Source organism: Delphinapterus leucas, chromosome 18 (assembly GCF_059928025.1).
Source record: "Delphinapterus leucas isolate spDelLeu-1000000601 "Yukka" chromosome 18, BTC_Dleu_Yukka2, whole genome shotgun sequence".
NCBI classification, from domain to species: Eukaryota; Metazoa; Chordata; class Mammalia; order Artiodactyla; family Monodontidae; genus Delphinapterus; species Delphinapterus leucas.
In genome coordinates this window covers 63,068,847-63,089,461 of record NC_143146.1, presented here as the reverse complement: position 1 = coordinate 63,089,461, position 20,615 = coordinate 63,068,847, and the positions used below count along the sequence as shown (strand labels likewise).

Below are 20,615 nucleotides of genomic sequence, written 5' to 3'. Positions count from 1 at the left end.
TTGAATTAAAAAAAAGAAAAGAAGATTCTTTTATCCTAATGCTTCTGATGAAACATCATGGTGACCCATAGATTGTTTTTAGACCAAGACTGAATCAAAGTTTTATAATTTTAATTTCCACAATGTTCAATAAGTATGTGTTGATTGACTGAATGAACATTTGGCCATTAATTAGCTCTGTAACCTTGGGCAAATTTCACTGAACTTTTCTGAGCCTCATTATCCTCATCTATACAATCGAGTTTGATTGATGTATTTTTCAAATTATTTTTAATAGCTTAAACCCTTTCTTCAAACAAAATCCTAGGCAGAACACAATATACAGGACAGAAAAAAAAGTGGAGGTACTCTAGATAAAATAGGTTTGGGGGCCCTAAGACTCCTTGCTTCACCTCCTCCTTCCCTACCGTCACTTCAGCTCTGAGCCCCAGGGCTCTGTGAGGCACCATCTAAAAATCCTCAGGAGGGGCTTCCCTGGTGGCGCAGTGGTTGAGAGTCCGCCTGCCGATGCAGGGGACACGGGTTCGTGCCCCGGTCCGGGAAGATCCCACATGCCGCGGAGTGGCTGGGCCCGTGAGCCATGGCTGCTGAGCCTGCGCGTCCGGAGCGTGTGCTCCGCAGCGGGAGAGGCCACAACAGTGAGAGGCCCACGTACCGCAAAAAAAAAAAAAAAATCCTCTGGACTAGGGAATTCCCTGGCAGTACAGTGGTTAGGACTCCATGCTTTCACTGCCAAGGGCCGGGTTCAATCCCTGGTCGGGGAACAAAGATCCCACAAGCCGCCCGGTGCCGCGAAAATATAAACAAATAAATAATAAAACTTTTAAAAATAAAAATAAAAATCCTCTGGACTAGATGATTATATACATGACATTGACTCCCAGACTGGTAAAGAAACTTACAGTCATGTAGGTCCTGAGATTCCCAGCCTTAGGAATTAAACAAGATAGAGCTACACGGGCAAATGAACATATGAATTTCTTTGCTTTGGGTCAACCAACAGCAGCTGGTTATTTAATGCTAAACAGAATTCAGAATTATATATAGTGTTGATAAATGAACAATGAGCATGCTGACAGTGAGCAATGAACGTGGTAACAAATTATAACAAATACCTTTCGGTAGATAAATTTCTCAACATATTATAAAAATGAGTGGGGGTAATAAAAGGAATCCCTGGGGAGTGAAAAGGTTGAGACTCATGATGAATTCCATTTTCTTCCTTTTCATACGTATAAAATGAGGCAGAGAAAGCTAAAATGGCCTGCCTAAGCTCCCACAGCTTACTTGGTGGCAGAACACAGCGCTTGCCATTTCCAGCCCACTGTTCTTTTCCGACCGTGTTGGATTTCTGTGTAAGGTTAGACTTCCACCTTTATGTGCCTGGGATCTGTGGTCACACAGCTACAGAATGATAGAAAGTCCTCATTATCTCAGCATTCATTCTCTGAATCCCTGAAGTTTGAAGTCATGAAGGAGAGTAAAAGTCATCATAACTTAGAAACGTTTACTTATCAAACGACTGCTTATATATACCCATCCCCATTAAACATTGACATCTATTCTCCCCTTCTAGGGTCCATTTCTTTGTCAAGTCTCGAGTTGATGACTGGATTTTTACACATATTTGACAATACAGTCCAAACACGAAGGAAATCAACTACAAAGTGAAATTGCGCGTCTCACGAAAGATAATTTTATGAGATTGATGAACGAAGGCCAATGAGCTTAGTGCACAGTGAAAGAGGGGAAAAGACATTGACATTGAAGAGGTAGGTGAAGGCCTTGTTTAGGATTAAGATTAGGGATGGCCTTGTGGGTCTTAGTGCTTTTTGTTTTTATTCTGATTGGGATGGGGAAGTGGGGGAGGCCTTTAAGCGGGGCAGGTGACAATCAGATTTATCTCTAAAATTTTCATTTTGAAACTGGCAAATACACTAAAATATATGATTTTGCAACTGTATTTCTGTGATTTTGTCCCATAGATGCAGCTCCACATGTATGAAATGACACCTGTATGAAGTTTTTCATTGTTGCATTATTTGTTCAGCAAAAGGTACCTGGTTAAATAAACGATGGTATGATAAGCAGCGGGAGAAACAAATAAGGAAGATCCCTATGTACTAATATGAAAAGAGCTTTAGGATGTATTGGTGAGTGAAAAAAAGCAAGATATAGAACACTGTAGAATAGTCTCTATAGTAGGCTACCTTTTATGTAATAAGGTGAGAGATATATTTGCATATGCTTGCATTTGCCTTAAAAATCCTAGAAGGATAGGGCTTCCCTGGTGGCGCAGTGGTTGAGAATCTGCCTGCCGATGCAGGGGACTCGGGTTCGTGCCCTGGTCCGGGAAGATCCCACATGCCGAGGAGTGGCTGGGCCCGTGAGCCATGGCCGCCGAGCCTGCGCATCCGGAGCCTGTGCTCCGCAACGGGAGAGGCCACAACAGTGAGAGGCCCGCGTACTGCAAAAAAAAAAAATCCTAGAAGGATTAAAAAAAAAGATACCAATGGAAATAAATATCATTAGAGAGTTGGGGTGAGGGATGCAGGAGTAGGTTATAGAGTTCTCTGAGCCTATCTTTTTATAGTGTGTTGAACTTCGAACCATGTAAATGTTGTACCTAATAAAAAAAAATACATTTAAAAATCACTCTGGCTGCTATGTGGAGAGAAGTTGTAGGGACAAAGAGTAGAAGCTGGGAGACCATTAGGAAGGTGGTGAAGTTGGTTGGGCAGGTGTAGATGGTGGCTGGCTCTGGAAGGAAGCAGTGGAGGTGGTGAGAAGGAGTCAGGTTGGGGGTGCAGAGCCAGGTGGACTTGCTGATGGATTGGATGTCACATGTGAGAGAAGAAAAAAAAAAGAAATCAAGGATAATTCCTAATATTTGTCTTGGGCAGCTGGAGGAGAGAAAATGGAGTAGAGGTGGGGAAGGGGCAGGGAAAATTGAGAACCAAGGGTCTGTTTTGGACTCATGAAGACTGATATGTCTCTTGGATGTCCAAGTGGAAATGTCCACAACTAGAGAGAAACATCCAAAAGAATGAAGACAGCAGAGATGTTTCCAAAGATGAGTTCAACTCCCCGTGAGTTTTAACTGAAGGATTGAGAGACTGTGGGAAAATTAATAAAACCCTCAAGCATTTTGTTAAATATCCATCTTCATTTTCATGCTGCACAAATAAAATACAAAGGAAAAATGTCACTTGTGCCATTATAAGACTTTGTTGGAAAAAATTATGTCCAAAAATTCCAGTCAGTCATTGGACTTGTTCTTAGCTCTAAGAGTAAGCCTGTAGTTATCATTATAGCCTGTATTTTGGTAAATATAAAGTAAATACACTTTCACAATTTTTATTTCACTTTTCAAGATAAAACTCAAATCAAAGCTTTTTCACTATTGGGAATTCCCTGGAGGTCCAGTGGTTAGGACTTGGCACTTTCAGTGCTGGGGCCCAGGTTCAATTCCTGGTCAGGGAACTAAGATCTCCAAAGCTGAGCAGTATGGCCAATAAAAGAGAAAAGAAAAACAAACAAAAGAATTTTCACTGTTTATTATGAAATGTAAGCAGCCTACCCTAAGTGGCCTTTTAAAAATTATTTTTAATTAATTAATTAACTTATTTATTTATTTATTTGGTTGTACCAGGTCTTAGTTGTGGCAGGCAGGCTCCTTAGTTGCATCTTGCCAGCTCCTTAGTTGTGGCACTCGGGCTCCTTAGTTGTGGCATTCAAACTCTTAGTTTCGGCATGAATGTGGGATCTAGTTCCCTGATCAAGGATCTAACCCAGGCCCCCTGCATTTGGAGTGTGGCATCTTATCACTGTGCCACCAGGGAAGTCCCTAAGTGGCCTTTTTAGTCTTCCAAATAAGATAGAAAAGTGACAGTGACAGAAACAGAGGGAAACAAATATAATTCAAATTTTTCTCTTGGATACTAAGTTCACTTCTTTATTAACAGAACAACTTACTACATGACCTGGATTGATAACAGGGCAAGAGGTGGAGAGTAACAATTATTCCTACTTTACCATTCTGGAAGTCAAATAAATACTTTTCGATTAAAATGCATAACTGCTTTCTTAAGAACTCTACCTTCAACTATTAATTTGCCTCTCATGTTTTACCTGAGCAGGACAGAGTTGAGAAATGTTCTACTGTTAATATAAGTCAGGGTATTACTGTCTATAGTGTTCGCTGCAATGCCCAGTATCTTAAAATTTTCGGGCTGCCAAAACTAATTACCACTGTGGCTTAAACGACAAACATTTATCTCTCAGGTTTCTGGAGGCTGGAAGTCTGAGATCAGGGTGTCACCATGGCCAGGTACAGGTGAGAGCTCTCTTCCTGGTTACGTTCTCACATGGCCTTTCCTTGGTTCATTCACGCAGAGAGAGATCTCATGTGTCTCCTCCTCTTCTTATAAAGGCATTAATCCCATGATGGGGGCTTCACCCTCATGACCTAATCTAACCCTAACTACCTCCCAGATGTCCCACCTCCAAGTGCCATCATGCTGGGAATTATGGTTTTGACATCCGAATTTGGAAAAGGGGGGACACAAACATTCAGTCCATAGCACCCAGCCTAGATCCCCCTTCAGGTTGGAGACCCCCAGGTGCCGGAAGTGTTGGCTCCTGATGGCTTTCAGCTGAGTCCTCTCAAGGACTTGCCTGAAGGAAGCAGCCTTTCTTAAGGTTAGGCCCCTTTCCAAAGGGGTGAGTGATAGGTACAAGTGGAAGAGAGTACAAAGACCCAGCCGTCTTGCCTCAATATGAGACAACTCGGATGAGTCATCCCACCTCCTGAACTTCCCATGAGGTCACCTGAGCCCAACCTTCTGCCCCTGTCCTGTTCCCCTGGCTCCCTTATAAGTGTTGTTCCCAATAGATTTCCCACCCACAAATCTCTGTCTCAGAGTCTATTTCCTGGTGCCCAACCTAAGACACCAGGAGACCTCATTAACTGCATATCCAAATAATAAATAACCAAATCATGCAAATTTCTCTACATTTTGTGTAGGTTAAGGCACAGCATATAAAAGGTAAATGTAGTAGAAAATGCCCAGAGTAGCGAGTGCGCTATTGGACCATCCCAGGGCTCGCTTTGTGCACTTTGCACATGTCATACACACATTTGTGGGAGGAAAAAACTCTCCCTTATGTCTGTTTGGTCCCATATCTTTTTGTCTGTCACACAGAGTAGTCTTTTTGCTTATTATAACTGACCTCTGAATGCGTTAGATAAGAGAACCAAGTTTTGCTCCCATTCTGCTAGAATTTATTTTTGTTTTTTAAGGATGCATAACAACAGGCAGTCCAATTTCAGTCTGAATATTCTTGGAAGAAATGAAGAGTAAATCACGAAATGAAACAGCCAGCTCGGCAGCTCTCCTTAAGAATCCCCCAGCAGGGGTTATGTGGCTGCATCTAAAAAAACACAGGCCTTTGTTGCTGAGATGATTTATCACACACATAACAATTCCCAGATCATAGATTATTTTTGCTGATTTGTTTCCGTCATTGTAATTTATTTAGCCTTCACCTTTCAAGATCCTTTATGACCATTAGTACGATTTTTAAAATAGCATCGTGCAGGTGGAATTTCACAAAGAACGTTCAGGCGCTTCTCTCCCTTTCAGGTCAGTGTTTAGTGAAGTCCAGAGGATTTTTTTTTTTCATGGAACCCATGTAGCCTAACTTATATTCAGAGATATAGTCACAAAGAGACTCTGTCTTCAGGACTCTTATTTTTTAATAGTTATTTCTCCATTTATTTCCTTTTTGATTTTTGAATTTTGTCATTCTTTGATAATCATCATTTTATTACATAATTATAGAGAAGATGGAAATGGGATAAATGAAAAAGTGTCCATAATCTTGTCACCAGAACAAACCAGAATCAACATTGGTGGTTTATTTTCTTTCAGACTTTTGCGAAAATAGTGTATATAGTAGCGTTTACAATTTTTATAAAATATACTCATGCTATGTTATAATTTAACTTACCAATATGTAATAGATATTGTCCATGTCAATAAATACACCATTAAAATATTGAACAGATGCACTATTTTATAATATGGGCATATCATAACTTCTTTAATCAATATCCTGCTATGAAACATTTATATTATTCCCTTTTTTATTACTTTTATAAACAATGTGTAAGTGGACATCCTTGCAAATAAATCTTTGTACAGATAACTTGTTACTTCCCTAGGACAAATTCTTAGAAGTAGGATTTCTGCATCAAACAGTAGTTACATATTTAAGATTTTTAAAAAATGCTTATTGCTGGGCTATAACAAAAAAAAAATGCTTATTGCTAAATTGTTTCAATTTATATTCCCACCAATAGTGGCTGAGAATGCTCTTTCCCACACTCTTGTCACCCTGAGTATATAATTCTTTTTAATCTTTGCTGATCTAATGATGAAAAATAGGATCTTGTTTTTAGTTGCATTTGTTTGATTTCTAGTGAGACTGAATTTTAAAAACAATGTTTATTGACCATGTACATTGCTTCCTCTGTGAAATGTCTGTTCATGTCCTCTGAACATAAGATATTGACTTCGAATATTTATATTATTGAGTTTTAACAGCCCTGTCTATATATTTATCGTACATCTGTGTGTATTCTACATTTAGAACTACATATACTCTAGCAAGTTTCCATCCGGTTTGTCTTAACTTTAAATTTAATTTTCTGGGCATAAAGATTTTTTTTAAATGTCCTACAGAATGTAGGACATTCTGTACCCAAGATTATATAAATAAACTAAGAGAAACTGTATTTTCTCCTAGTAATTAATGGATTCATTAGAAACTTTTTTTTTTTCTTTGGTGCGGTACGCGGGCCTCTCACCGTTGTGGCCTCTCCCGTTGCGGAGCACAGGCTCCGGACGCGCAGGCTCAGCGGCCATGGCTCACGGGCCCAGCATGTGGGATCTTCCCGGACCCGGGCACGAACCCGCATCCCCTGCATCGGCAGACGGATTCTCAACCACTGCACCACCAGCGAAATCCTAGGAACTTTTGTTACATTTAAATCTTTAACCTACTAAACTTTTGATTATATCTGTGAGGCAGGAGTCTAACTTTATTTTTTTTCCTATTGTTTAGGCAGTTATCCCAAACTTATAAAATAATCCATCTTTTCTCTTTTCAACTGAAATGCTGTCATTGATACACGCTAAATTTGTAAATAACTTTAAATCTGCTTCTGGACTTTTCATTCTGATTGGTTGTTCTGTCTGTGAGTCCTATGCCTATACTATACGTTTAATCAGTATTGTTTTATAATGTGTTTTGGTATCTGATATGACCCTTATCTCCTCTGTATGTTTTTTAGACTATATTATCTTTAATGTTACCTCTTCTTCTCTTTTTCAAAATGTCCATTATTCTTATATATGTATTCTTCCATATATACAGATCTTCCTCGACTTACGATGGGGTTACATCCCAATAAACCCAACATAAATTGAAAATACTGTTAAGTCAAAAGTGCGTTTAACGCACCTACCCACTGAACATCGTGGCTTAGCCTAGCCTAACTTACACGTGCTCAAAACACTTGCATTAGCCTACAGTTGGGCAAAATCATCTAATACAAAGCCTATTTTATAATAAAGTGTGGAATATAGCATTAATTTATTGACTATTGTCCTGAAAGTAAAAAACAGAATGGTTGTCTGGGTATAGAATGGTTGTAAGTGTATTGTGATCACGAGGCTGACTGGGAGCTGCAGCTCGCTGCCCAGCATCATGAAAAAGGATCGCTAGCCTGGGAAGAGAGTAAAGTTCAAAATTCTAAGCATGGTTTCTACTGAATGCTTATTGCTTTTGCACTTTCATAAAGTCGAAAAATTGTAAGTCGAACCATCCTATGTTGGGGACGATCTATACTTAATAGAGAAGTTTTCGATTCACAGCAAAACTAAGAGGAAGGTACAGAGAGATCCCATAAATCCCCTGCCCCCGCACATTATCAGCATCCCCACAAGAGTGGTACTTTTGTTACAATGGATGAACTTACATTGACTTATTTCTTCCATATGTATTTTTATACTATACTATATTATATATTCTTTCATATATTTTAAAATATTTATTTATTTATTTGGCTGCCCTGGGTCTTAGTTGTGGCACACGGGATCTTTTTTAGATGCAGCATGCAGACCCTTAGTTGCGGCATGTGCGATCTAGTTCCCCGAGCAGGGATTGAACCCGGGCCCCCTGCATTGGGAGCGTGGAGTCCTAGCCATCCTAGCCACTGGACCACCAGGGAAGTCCCTCTTTCATATATTTTTATACTACTTTTGACACATCCTCCTCAAAAGAAATCCTTTGGAGTACTATTAAATTTATATGTGAATTTAGGAAGAATTTACTTTTCACAATATTTCAAAATATCCGGAAACACACCCTAAACATTTATTTAGGTCTTTGATTATGACCCTAGATCAGGATTTGTAGATTCCTTACATAGGCCTAAGATATTTCATGTCAAGTTCATTCTTTTCTTTTTTTAAATAAATTTATTTATTTTATTTATTTATTTTTGGCTGTGTTGGGTCTTCGTTGCTGTGCGGAGGCTTTCTCTAGTTGCGGAGAGCGAGGGCTACTCTTTGTTGCGGTGCGCCGGCTTCTCATTGCGGTGGCTTCTCCTGTTGCAGATCACGGGCTCTAGGCGTGTGAGCTCAGTAGTTGTGGCTCACGGACTCTAGAGCGCAGGCTCAATAGTTGTGGCGCATGGACTTAGTTGCTCCGCGGCATGTGAGATCTTCCCGGACCAGGGCTCGAACCCGTGTCCCTTGCATTGGGAGGCAGATTCTTAACCACTGTGCCACCAGGGAAGCCCATTAAGTTCATTCTTAATGCTCTTATTGTTCAATGGGATACTTTTTCATTATACTTTCTAACTCTTACCAAGCCTATTGACAGTTTTATAGACATATTATTCACATACGATAAAATTCGTTCTTTTAAAGTGTACATTTCCGTGGTTTTTAGTACGTTCACAACGTGGTGCAACTATCAATACCACCTACTTTAGAACATCTTTATTGCCCTCAGAAGAAACCCAAATCCATTAGCAATCGCTCCTGTTTTCTCTTCCCCCCAGCTGTCTCTTCATTAGCTCTTTCGAATCTGTAATCTTCCTAATAAAACTTTAAGTATAGCTTTCCTGAGTTCTGTGAGGCATTCCAGTGAATTATTGGACTTAAGGGGGTTATGGAAAGCCCTGAATTTATAGCCAGTTGGTCAGAAGTATGGGTGGCCTGGGACCTCCAAAGTGGATCTGACATCTGAAGTAAGGACAGTCCTGCGGGAGTCGTGCCCTTTACCTTGTGGAGTCTGCACTAACCCTGGATGGCCAAGATTGAATCTCAGAATATCCACTTGGGGTTGAAACGCAACAAGCTTCTTTTTGTGTGCTTTTTGACCAAATGTAGACATTTGTCTCCCTTCTCCTTGGGCTATTTGTTGCAAGACCCCCAATGGATGCCTGAAACCTTGGATAGTACCAAACCCTATATATACTATGTTTTTCCTGTACATACGTAGTTATGATAAAGTTTCATTTACAAATCAGGCACTGTAAGAGATTAACAACAATAATAACAAAATAGAACAATTATAACAATATACTGTAATGAAAGTTTTGTGAATGTGGTCTCTCTCTCAAATTTAATGCCTTTTTTTGTATTAACTAAGCATTTATCATGCACTGCGACCTCAGCTTTTGCAGTTTGAGGTGCAACAGCAAAGCTAGCACAGATTTCTTTTTCCTTTTTCACAATTTTAGGGATAGGAGATTTGTTCTTACCCTAGATCTTAGCAACCTCAGCATACAATTCTTTTTCTTTCCTTATTAAGCCAAGAACTTTCACCTTTTCACTTAAAGGAAGCACTCTACAGCTTCTCTTTGGCATTTCCTAATTGTCAGCATCACTACTCTTGCACTTTGGGGCCATTATTAAGTAAAGTAAGAGTCGCTTGAACACAAGCACTTCGATAAACTACAGTCAGTCTGATAACTGAGAAGGCTACTAAGTCTAAGTGACTAATGGGCAGGATACATTGGGCTCAAGGATGATCACAGATGGGATGAAGCAGGACAGAGCAAGATTTCATCACACTATTCTGAATGGCACATAATTTAAAACTTATGAATTGTTTATTTCTAGAATTTTCCATTTAATATTTTTGACCACGGTTTACTACAACCATAGAAAGTGAAATCATGGGCAAAGGGGGACTACATATCTTTTTTGGAGAAAAATCTATTCAAGTCTTTTGTCCATTTTTAATTGGGTTATTTTTTTTTTACTGTTGAGTTTTAAGAGTTTATTAAATAATATATTCCAAATATCAGATGAATCAGATACATGATTTGCAAATATTTTGTTCCATTCTGTGTGTTTTCTTTTCACTTTCTCGATGGTGTCCTTCAAAGTTTTTAATTTTGATGAATTCTCATCTATTTTTTATTTTGGCATATCTTAGAAACCATTGCCTAACTCAAGGTCACAAAAATTTACTACTACATTTTCTTCTAAGAGTTCTGTAGTTTTAGGTCATATTTTTAGAGCTATGATCCATTTTCAGTTAATTTTGGTGTATTGTGTGAGGTAGCGGTCCAGTTTTATTGCTTTGCACGTGGATATCTAGTTGTTCCTAGTCTATTGATTTTAAACATCTCGTAACTTTCCACCTAACATTATTTCTAGTAGATTTAATAGATTTCTCTTTTTTTTTCAAGTAATAATACCATGTTCAAATGATAACTTTGCTTTTTCCTTGACAGTATTTGTACTTATTATTTTGTCTTCTCAGATATTTTTTTTAAACATGATGATCACATCATCTTCATGTTTTTCTTCATTTTAAAGGGAATGTTTCTGCAGAAACAGACTCACAGACATAGAGAACAGACTTATGGTTGCCAAGCAAGAGGAGGATGGGGGAGGGATGGATTGGGAGTTTGGGATTAGTAGATGCAAACTATTATATATAGGATGGATAAACAACAAGGTCCTACTGTATAGCACAGGGAACTATATTCAATATCTTGTGATAAACCATAATGGAAAAGAATATGAAAAAAGTATGTATATATATGTATAACTGAACCACTTTTCTGTACAGCAGAAATTAACACAACATTGTAAATCATGTATACTTTAATAAATTTTTTTTTAAAAGGGAATGTTTCTAGAGTTTTACCACCACTGAGTATGGCACTTTAGAGTAATAAATGCTTTCCAGTATCTGCTACTGCATCTATATTTTGCTGCTACTGATATAAGATGAGGAGATATGATTTTGCTGTAAAACCTCTTTAAATTATGTTTTAAGAATATATTGTTATAATTTCTACTAGATGTAGTCTCCTTTAACAATTTTTTTTTTTGCTATAAGTTTTGGCTAAAACAATTTTGTATTTTTTTGTCTTGAAGGTAACATTTATTGAGACTTGACTGTGTACCAGGCACTGTGCTATGGGTTTACACACAAGACTTGTTTAACCTTCACAACTACCCTGTGAAGTAGAGACCATCATATCTTCTGTTTGCAGATGGGAAAAAAATGACGCCCAGAGAGCTTACCCAGTGTGTTCAAGGACACTCAGCTGGAATGTAACATAACTGAGATTTCTACCTGGCTATCTGCTGTCTGACCATGGGGTCTTCATTCTTTTTCTCCTTAATTGAGGTATAGTTGACATATAACATTTTATTAGTTTCAGGTGTACAGCATAATGATTTGCTATATGTATATATTGTACTGATCACCACTGTAATTCTAGTTAACATCCATCACCACACATAGTTATGAAATTCTTTCCTTGTGACAAGAATTTTGAAGATCTGTTCTCTTAGGAACTTTCAAATATGCAATACAGTCACCATGCTATTAACTAACAGCCACCATGCTATCTATTACCTCTCCAGGACTTATTTATTTTATAATGGAAGTTTGTACCTTTTGACCACCTTCACCCATTTTGCCCACCCCCCAGTACCCACTTCTGGCAGCAACAAATCTGTCCTGTATCTATTAGTTCTTTTTTTTTTTTTTTTTAGATTCCACATATAAGTGAGATCATACAATATTTGTCTAACAACCATTTTGGGGAAATATTTTCCTAAAACAATATTTATCAAGAGCAGTTTATTATTCTAATTAGAAAAAATAAGTTCATCATAACGGATATGATGTTTTCAACTACATAAGGAGAGAATTAATTTCTTTTAATCTGAAATAGTTTTACTGTAAAAGTAAATCAATTAATGAACTAGAATAGATAATTCACAAATACTGTATAGATTTCAAAAGGTAGAAAATAATATACAGAGTGGAATAAAACCTCCTTTTCACCCCTGTTTCCTAGCTACCACTTTCTTCTCCCTGCAAGCAACTATTATATTCTATAAAAGAGCAGGATTTTTTTTAAATAAAAGCAATACATACCTATATAATACATACACATATACATGTACACACATATAAAATATATGCAAAATATATCAAATGTTCACACAAGAAAAACAATGTGCTGAGCAGTCCTAGGGAATGAGATGGAACGCAAAGACTTGATGAAGGGTCTGTTCACAAAAAAGAGAGAGAAGTAGCTGAGAAAACTCTTTGGTGTTTTTCCAATATTGTCAGTTACCAGTTTACTTAAACTCCAAATCCGTTTTCTTACAGCAAAGGATACATCTAGTTACAGCAAAGGATAAATCTAGAATCCATGCCACATTAACTGCATTAAATGTAAATGTCCACCACCTCAGCTTTCCCTACCTCGGATGGCAAATAAGATAGGAACCATGCATTCCCAAGAGGCAACAGAGATCCAGAGCACAAAATGACAAATCAAATTTCCAAAATGTACTAAAAACCTCTTCACTTACATGGAAGAAGCCTAAATAAATCAAAATCATGGCACAAAAATAACTTAGCCTCGAATAATTTTGTATTAGGTTGTAAACAACTCTGAATAGTCATTTGGAACCATGGTGTGTAAAGAGGGAGAGCTGTCTATTAGGTGCAGGCAGCACCTTTAGTCTAGCCTGCATGCTGTAGTCCAGCCTCTGGATTGATAAAGCTTGAGGCAGTGGAGGGAGATGGGGAGGGCAGCAGTGGGGGCTGGGAGGCAGAAGGGGAGGGGGAGGTGCTGATTCAAGCAAACCAAACTCACAGAAGACTGATTTATAAACAGAAATACCATCTGTTCATTAACCATATAGACCACAAGAAGACCAAGTGGACCATTGTTACTTCACAGCATCATTCTCCAGTCAGAGTTTCCCGAGGTCTTCCCTGTCTCTCCATCTCTTAGCATGGGCATTTCTGTGGGCGGCTGGGAGGTAATAGTAATATACTGTGGCCGTCACCTGCACAGGTTCTGAGTCCCATGGCCTTAGTTTCAATCCAGGCCTGGCCCTTTGCCAGCCGTATAACCTCAAGTGGTTATTTAACTTCTCTCTTCCTGTGAAAATGGGAATGATAACAGTACCTACTTCAGCAAGTCATTGTAAAGATTAAATGAACTAATTCATGTTGAACATTTAGCACTGTGCCTAGTACATGTGGAACACTCCAAAAATGTTAGCCATTAGTATTAAGCCTACTCCTATCTACTTCTGTTGATCTGTAGTTGTTTCTGCTCACAGAGAACAAACTATTTTTAACTCTTTGCCCAAATTAAGGAAGGGGAAAGAGGAAGTTAAATGAGAGACGAGGTTGACTCGATGGTGAAAAGTCTGAGATGAATTCAGTGTTTCAAAGAAATGCAATTGTATTGCTTTCAAATTTGAATTACAACCCTAAATAACATGGAGAATAAGGAAATAAATAAGGTAAAATTTTTTTGCCTTTCTTTTATTTATTTATTTTAATCGAAGTATAACTGATTTATGATGTTGTGTTAGTTTCAGGTATATGGCAAAGTGTTTCAGTTATACATACATATGTATCTATTTTTTTTTCAGATTCTTTTCCCTTATAGGTTATTGAAGTAAAGTTTTAAAAGGTGAAATAAGTAAAAAAGAGGGAACTTAGTGTAACAATGCAGTGTGTAGTAAACGAGTATTTCTGGAGTGTCCAGTATGTACCCAGCTAGTCTTCCTCTTTTTAGCCTTCCCTTTCTTAAATCGATTTGCAACACAGTAGCCAAAGTAATCTTTTAAGGACTTAAGTCAGACCATGTCACTTTCTGTTCAAAATCTTCCAAAGGCTCCCCACCTCATTCAAAGTAAAAGGCAACATCTTCACAATGCCCTCCAAGGCCTTATATAATCTGTTCACCCCAACCCTACTTAAATAGGGTTGAGTAGGGTTAACCCTACTCAAGGGGTTAACTTATGACTTAACCCCTTCACACCCTCTGGCCTACTCACTCTGCACAGGCCACATGGGACCCTTTGCTGTCCCTTAACTATGCCAGGTACTCCTGCCTCGGGGCCTTTGCACTGGTAGTTCCTTCTGCATGGAGTCCTCTTCTTCAAAGTCACGTTTCCTTTACGACATTACAAAAACAACCACCTTTCCCGACCCTCCTACTTAAAACTGTAACTTCTTCCCCATCCCCACCACTCTCTAATCGCCTTCCCTGCTCTGTTTTCTTTATAGTGTTTCTCTATATATTTATTGATGTATTTTGTTTATAATCTATCTCACTTGACTTCCCTTTGATATAAATTCCACAGGACAGGGATTTTTGTATGTTTTGTTTATCGCTACATCATTAATCCTTAGCTTAGTGATAGCACTATTGGCTGAATGGATAAATGGTCATCTCATATGTCATCTCATTTATACCTTTTGGTGAAGGTCTGGTTTTCATAATAATATATCACTAAAAGATAGCCATTCTTATAATTATTTTCATATTCAACAATTGCTGTTTCCTGAAATTAAAAATGGACTGAAGGTATCTTTAAGCTCTTGAAGCTGGAATTTGAAAAACACTGTTTATTTTAAAGTGTGGATGTCCTTTAAAAGCATCTTATGTAAGATTGAAATTCAGAGGAAGAAGCTATTTTTAACTTCTTACTCAATATGAATGACACGTATCACTTCTGAATTAAAAGAAATTATGAATTTTCACATAAATTTAAGTTGGCCTTTTCTAATTTTAGTATCAATTCTCCAACCCTTAAATATGATTTTTAGATTTGTCCGAATGATGCCTGACAGCAGAAGTGTGGGCCTGGATGTCCCTGCTTCTGCTTTGCGGGAGATAAGGCCTGCCTACTGAATTTCTGGTTTCCATTACAGCTGATGACATGAAAGAAATGCTTGTAAGAACAAATGTTTGATTCCAGGCTGTAGCCTAATTTAATAGTGTACTTGAAAAAGAAAAGTTGATGATTCATTCCAAAACCCCTAGGGAGGGAGGGGTGATTGTAAACAAATTGGAAAGGGGCAAGAAAACCTAATATGAAACCATTGCAGCAATCTTCAACAACAACCAAAACAGTCTTGTCTAAACTTGATCAAATGCTGTTTTTTTTCCAGAATGATTTTAACTGAGGAAAGGATGTTTGATTCAAAACCCTTTTCCCTCTGCTCTGATATGGGGAGGGGGAGGTGGTAACCGTATTAACTTTTGATAATTTCAGATAATATGAAGTATTTGGATGTAAGATTACCCTGAGGTTTTCATAATTGTGGTTTTTCTCAAACCGTTACATGCGATTGTAATGTTTTTATGGGCCAGAACCCTAGGCAAATTTTTATGGAAGAAGGAAGAAACGTTTTTTAAAAATAGAAACCAAGACTGAAGACACATCAGACATCTAAGTAGGTGGAGTAGACAGCTGCCATGGGCGAGACCCCAAAACCCCTCCCACCGCTTGCTTGTTGATGCCTGAAACTTTGAAAACCAGGAATTGATTTTCTTGGATCAAGACTTCATCTATTAAAATACTCACATCCCTACTCAGGATCACACGATAAACTCTCTGGGCCTTATTTACACTGATGATACCGTCCTCACTGATTCCAGATCCAACAGGCTTTTCCAACTGGGTGGAGAGAAAACAAAGGGATCCTGGCTCTTTGGAGATGAGGCTGAATATGTGATGGCGGGGAGGGGGCAGCGCCTCCCTTGGAGGAAAACGTGGAAGATCACCAAGAGGTGAAGAAGCACAGAAAAGGGATTTAGAGACTTTTCCCTCTGTGGGAACCATTTTTAGCCATCCTTCCTTCCCTGAATACCAGAGGAAGGGAAGGTCGATATGGGGACATGGTGTGAAGAAATCAGCGACACTTGAGTCTCCAGAAACCTCACAACGACCAGGATTATCACAGCAGTTAATCCTTCAGTATGAGCCCAGACGACTTGCTTACCTTAAATGATAATTATAAAAGGTACTCTATAAAATACTTCTGACGTAGGGGAATTCACCTCTCCCACAGTTTGTTGTTGTTGTTTTCATTATTTTATTTATTTATTTTTTGGTAGGGCCACACAGCATGTGGGATCTTAGTTCCTCAACCAGGGTTGGCACCCGTGCCCCCTCCAGTGGAAGCGCAGAGTCTTAACCACTGGACCTCCAGGGAAGTCCATCTCCCACTGTTTTTTAAAGGAGTAAAATAGATGCTACTGTGTGAAAATGACCCCAGGCTTGCGGTCACCTGTCTGGCTTTTCCAATTAGTGTTACTGGCTACATGGTCACCACTGAGATAACAGTGATCTTCTATTTTCATTTCTCACCATTTAACTTAGTTATTTCTTTTCATGTAACTTTCAGAACAATTTAGTACCTAGGAAGGGTCAAAGGAGATTTTATAAAGTTTGGCTTATTATGTCATTTTCATTTTTATTAACATTTTATTGAAGTAGAGTTCATCTACAATGTTATATTAGTTTCAGGTGTATGGCATAGTGATTCTGTATTTTTGCAGATTATACCCCATTATAAATTATTACAAGATAATGTCCATAATTCCCTGTGCTATACAATATATCCTTGTTGCTTATCTGTTTTATACACAGTAGTTTTTATCTGTTAATCCCATACTCCAAATTTGTCCCTCTCTCCTTCTCCTCCCCTTTGGTAACCACAAGTTTGTTTTCTATGTCTGTGAGTCTGTTTCTGTTTTGCTATTATGCCATTTTGAAGTCATAATTTGTACTGCAATACACGTCTTTGCTTCTTAAAGCTATGGCACGACTGTTCAGAAAGAGTCCTCTCATCGTGGAAAGATTACCAGGTTTCTTCATCATCATTAGTTTCTTTTTTTTTCTTTTCTTTTTTTGCGGTACGCGGGCCTCTCACTGTTGTGGCCTCCCCCGTCGCGGAGCACAGGCTCCGGACGCGCAGGCTCAGCAGCCATGGCTCACGGGCCCAGCCGCTCCGCGGCATGTGGGATCTTCCCGGACCAGGGCACGAACCTGTGTCCCCTGCATCGGCAGGCGGACTCTCAACCACTGTGCCACCAGGGAAGCCCCATCATTAGTTTCTTACCACACATTGCACACATGTTACATAGCAGATCCTGGGCTGGGTGCTGAGGCCACAGAGCTGCAATCCACCTTCCTGACCTCTGTTTGCTTAGACTAGACAGCAGAGGAGACAGACAAATCACCATCTGCTAAGAACACAACAGAAGTTTGCACAGGGGCTGGGGAAGTTTCCTCGCCCATCCTGGAATGTCAGGAAAGTTTTCTGTGGGGATGTAATGTCTGACCTGAGAGTTTTAAGGATATGAATAATGGTAGGAATTAAGCAGGTGAAGAAGTGGTGGAAGAGTGTTCCAGGAAGAGGGAACAGCATAGCAAAGAAAGAATGGAGAGAAAATTCTACCTTCCTATGTGTCTTCGCCTCTCTAGGGCGAGGCCAAATTCTTACTCATCACTGCATCTCTGGTGTCTGTCTGGCATGTCATAAGTATTCATGAATATTTGTTGAACTTAAATGAACTGAACTGCAAGGTCTTTATTGCTGGCAATAGGATTGTGGCCAAAATAGAAGTTCCTGTTCTCGTGGTGCATATGTTCTAGACAGGCATTACTATGAGTTAACATTTACTAAGCATTTCCTACCTGCCAAGTACTGTCCAAAAGCTTTATGTATTCACTCATGCAATCTTCACAAAAAGACTTTAAATAGGTATAATAATATTATCCCAATGTTACTGTTGAGGACGCAGAGAAGTTAAGAAACTTGTCCAAGCTTACCCAGCTTGTGAGTGGTGGAGCTGGAATTCAAAGCTGGGAGATCATGGCTTCCAGAGTGAGTCTTAACCTCTACAGTTAGCATTTCAAGAATTTTTAAATGCCTTTTCAGTCTTCCTTTTGGAAAACGAAATAAAAAGAAATTCTAAATGTCCATTCTCCTTCCATCCCTTTGATATTTATTGACCGAAGACTTAATTATTTGGCATAAACATGTAAGAATAGTGGACATTTTGAAAAGCGAGAGTAGGGTTAAAATGAAAGATAATATGATCTTTAAAAAAAAAGTAAAGAGATAACGGTAATATCAGATATCAAAATGCATTTAGAATTATAGTGATTAAAATATAAGGCATGGTGACTATAGTTAATAATGCTCTACTGTATATTCAAAAGTTGCTAAGAGAGTAGATCTTAAAAGTTCTCATCACAAGAAAAAGAATTTGGGCCTTCCCTGGTGCTTCCAATGCAGAGGGTGTGGGTTCGATTCCTGGTCAGGGAACTAAAATCCCACATATCGAGGGGCGCGGCCCACAAAAAAGGAAAAGAATTTGTAACTACGTGTGGTGATGGATAACTAAACTTATTGTGGTGATTGTTTTGCAATATATATAAATATTGAATCATTAGATTCTACACCTGAAACGATTATAATGTATGTCAATTATATCCCAATTTAAAAAACAAGAAAGAAAAAAATATCTATTTAGTGTAAGCACAGATTTGGGTCCTTCTGCTGCCATTTTCCTCCTCTCCCAGACCCAAGGATTGGTACGAAAAATGAGAAGGAATTCCCGTTTAGGTAAAAGGAATCATAAACAAATAAATACAAAGTCTGCAGCTGCCCCCATTCACTCAGTGTTTCCCAATTATAAACCAGCTGTCCTCACATCAGATCCCAGAGAAATGAGAGGGAGTTGGATCCCATCTTAAGAAAATTACTGACAAACTGATTTTTTTTTATATAGTGAGGACTTTAAAATTTTGTATAAATGAAATAAACACATTTTTAATTATTTGATTTGCACATTAAATTTCATGGATATACAGTGTGTATTTCACCAAACTGGCAACTGAGAAGTATTAAATATAAAACTCTTGGGACTTCTTTGGTGGTCCAGTGGTAAAGAATCCACCTTCCAATGCAGGGGACGTGGGTTCAATCCCTGGTCGGGGAACTAAGATCCCATATGCCACAGGCCAACTAAGTCCATGCGCCACAACTACTGAGCCTGAGTACCTCAAGCTACAGAGCCCACGCACTACAGAGCCCACATGCCACAACTAGAGAAGAAAACCCGCTCTCCACAACTAGAAAGGAGCCCACGCGCTGCAGCTAAAACCATCCCGCCTGCCCTGCATGCTGCAACAAAGACCTGACGCAGCCAAAAATAAAGATAGATAAATAAATAAATAAAAATAAATATTTAAAAAAACCCCAAAAACCTCTTGAATGCCATATTAACTTTCCTGATTCTGAGAAAGAGGTTCTAGAATGGAAGTCCCTCATAATCCTCTACCAAACTTGTCCTGCTATTTAAAAATTATAAATTTAGGGCTTCCCTGGTGGCACAGTGGCTGAGAGTCCGCCTGCCGATGCAGGGGACGTGGGTTCGTGGCCCGGTCCGGGAGGATCCCACATGCCGCGGAGAGGCTGGGCCCGTGAGCCATGGCTGCTGAGCCTGCGCGTCCGGAGCCTGTGCTCCGCGACGGGAGAGGCCACAACAGTGAGAGGCCCGCGTACCGCAAAAATAAATAAATAAATATAAATTTAATATAAAAGTTATCAGTTAAAAATAGATTAAGTAAAATAAATTTAGGTAACTTTACTACCCAATGGCCATATTCCTCCCACTTAAGGACTCTAAGCTGAGCATTACGTTATTTAGAAAGTTACCCTAACAAGGAAAGACAGCTGCTGGCTGCTGGCTGCCTTATGAAGGACAGATTGGAAAGGGACAAAGCTGGAGTCAGGAGAGCAGTCCAGGTTGGAGATGATGGAGCCGTAATTGAGGAACTGGAGAGAAAGAGGCAAATTCAAGAGATTTTAAAAAGTCTTGATAGGATTTTACTAACTGAGAATAGAAGACAGAAAGAGAGGATTTGAGTGAAGGAGCTGAGGATCAGACTCAGATATCTGGCTTGTGTGCTTGGGTGGATCATGGTATCATCAGACAAAATAAGAGCCCAGGAGGCGCAGGTGCTGGGGAGTGGGCGGGGGGGGGGGGAAGATGAGGACTTTGAATTGGGACATGTTGAATTTGATGTGTCCGTGTGACCCACAAGTAGAAATGTCCATTAGGGAGTTACTGTCCTAGGGCCCAGAAGAGCTCTGGGATGCCTGGGATATCTAGGCAGAAAATTTAGGGAACTATCAGATTGTAGGTGGAATTGGAAGTATGAGTTGGTCAG

At 39.1% G+C, this 20,615-nt stretch overlaps 1 long non-coding RNA gene across 2 annotated transcripts in view; it reads left to right on the top strand.

Annotated features, from left to right (window-relative positions):
* The window catches only part of LOC111175286 (uncharacterized), a 39,306-nt gene extending 18,900 nt beyond the window's left edge, over positions 1-20,406 (top strand). Inside the window, exons 2-4 of one of the 2 annotated variants that reach the window (XR_002644687.3) lie at positions 1,577-1,772; positions 1,986-2,153; positions 11,472-20,406. This is a non-coding gene — a long non-coding RNA (uncharacterized LOC111175286). Of the gene's footprint in view, positions 1-1,576; positions 1,773-1,985; positions 11,222-11,471 lie in introns of those variants that run through there. The other variant, XR_016388710.1, reaches the window with a different exon arrangement.
* The last annotated feature ends 209 nt before the right edge of the window (positions 20,407-20,615 follow it).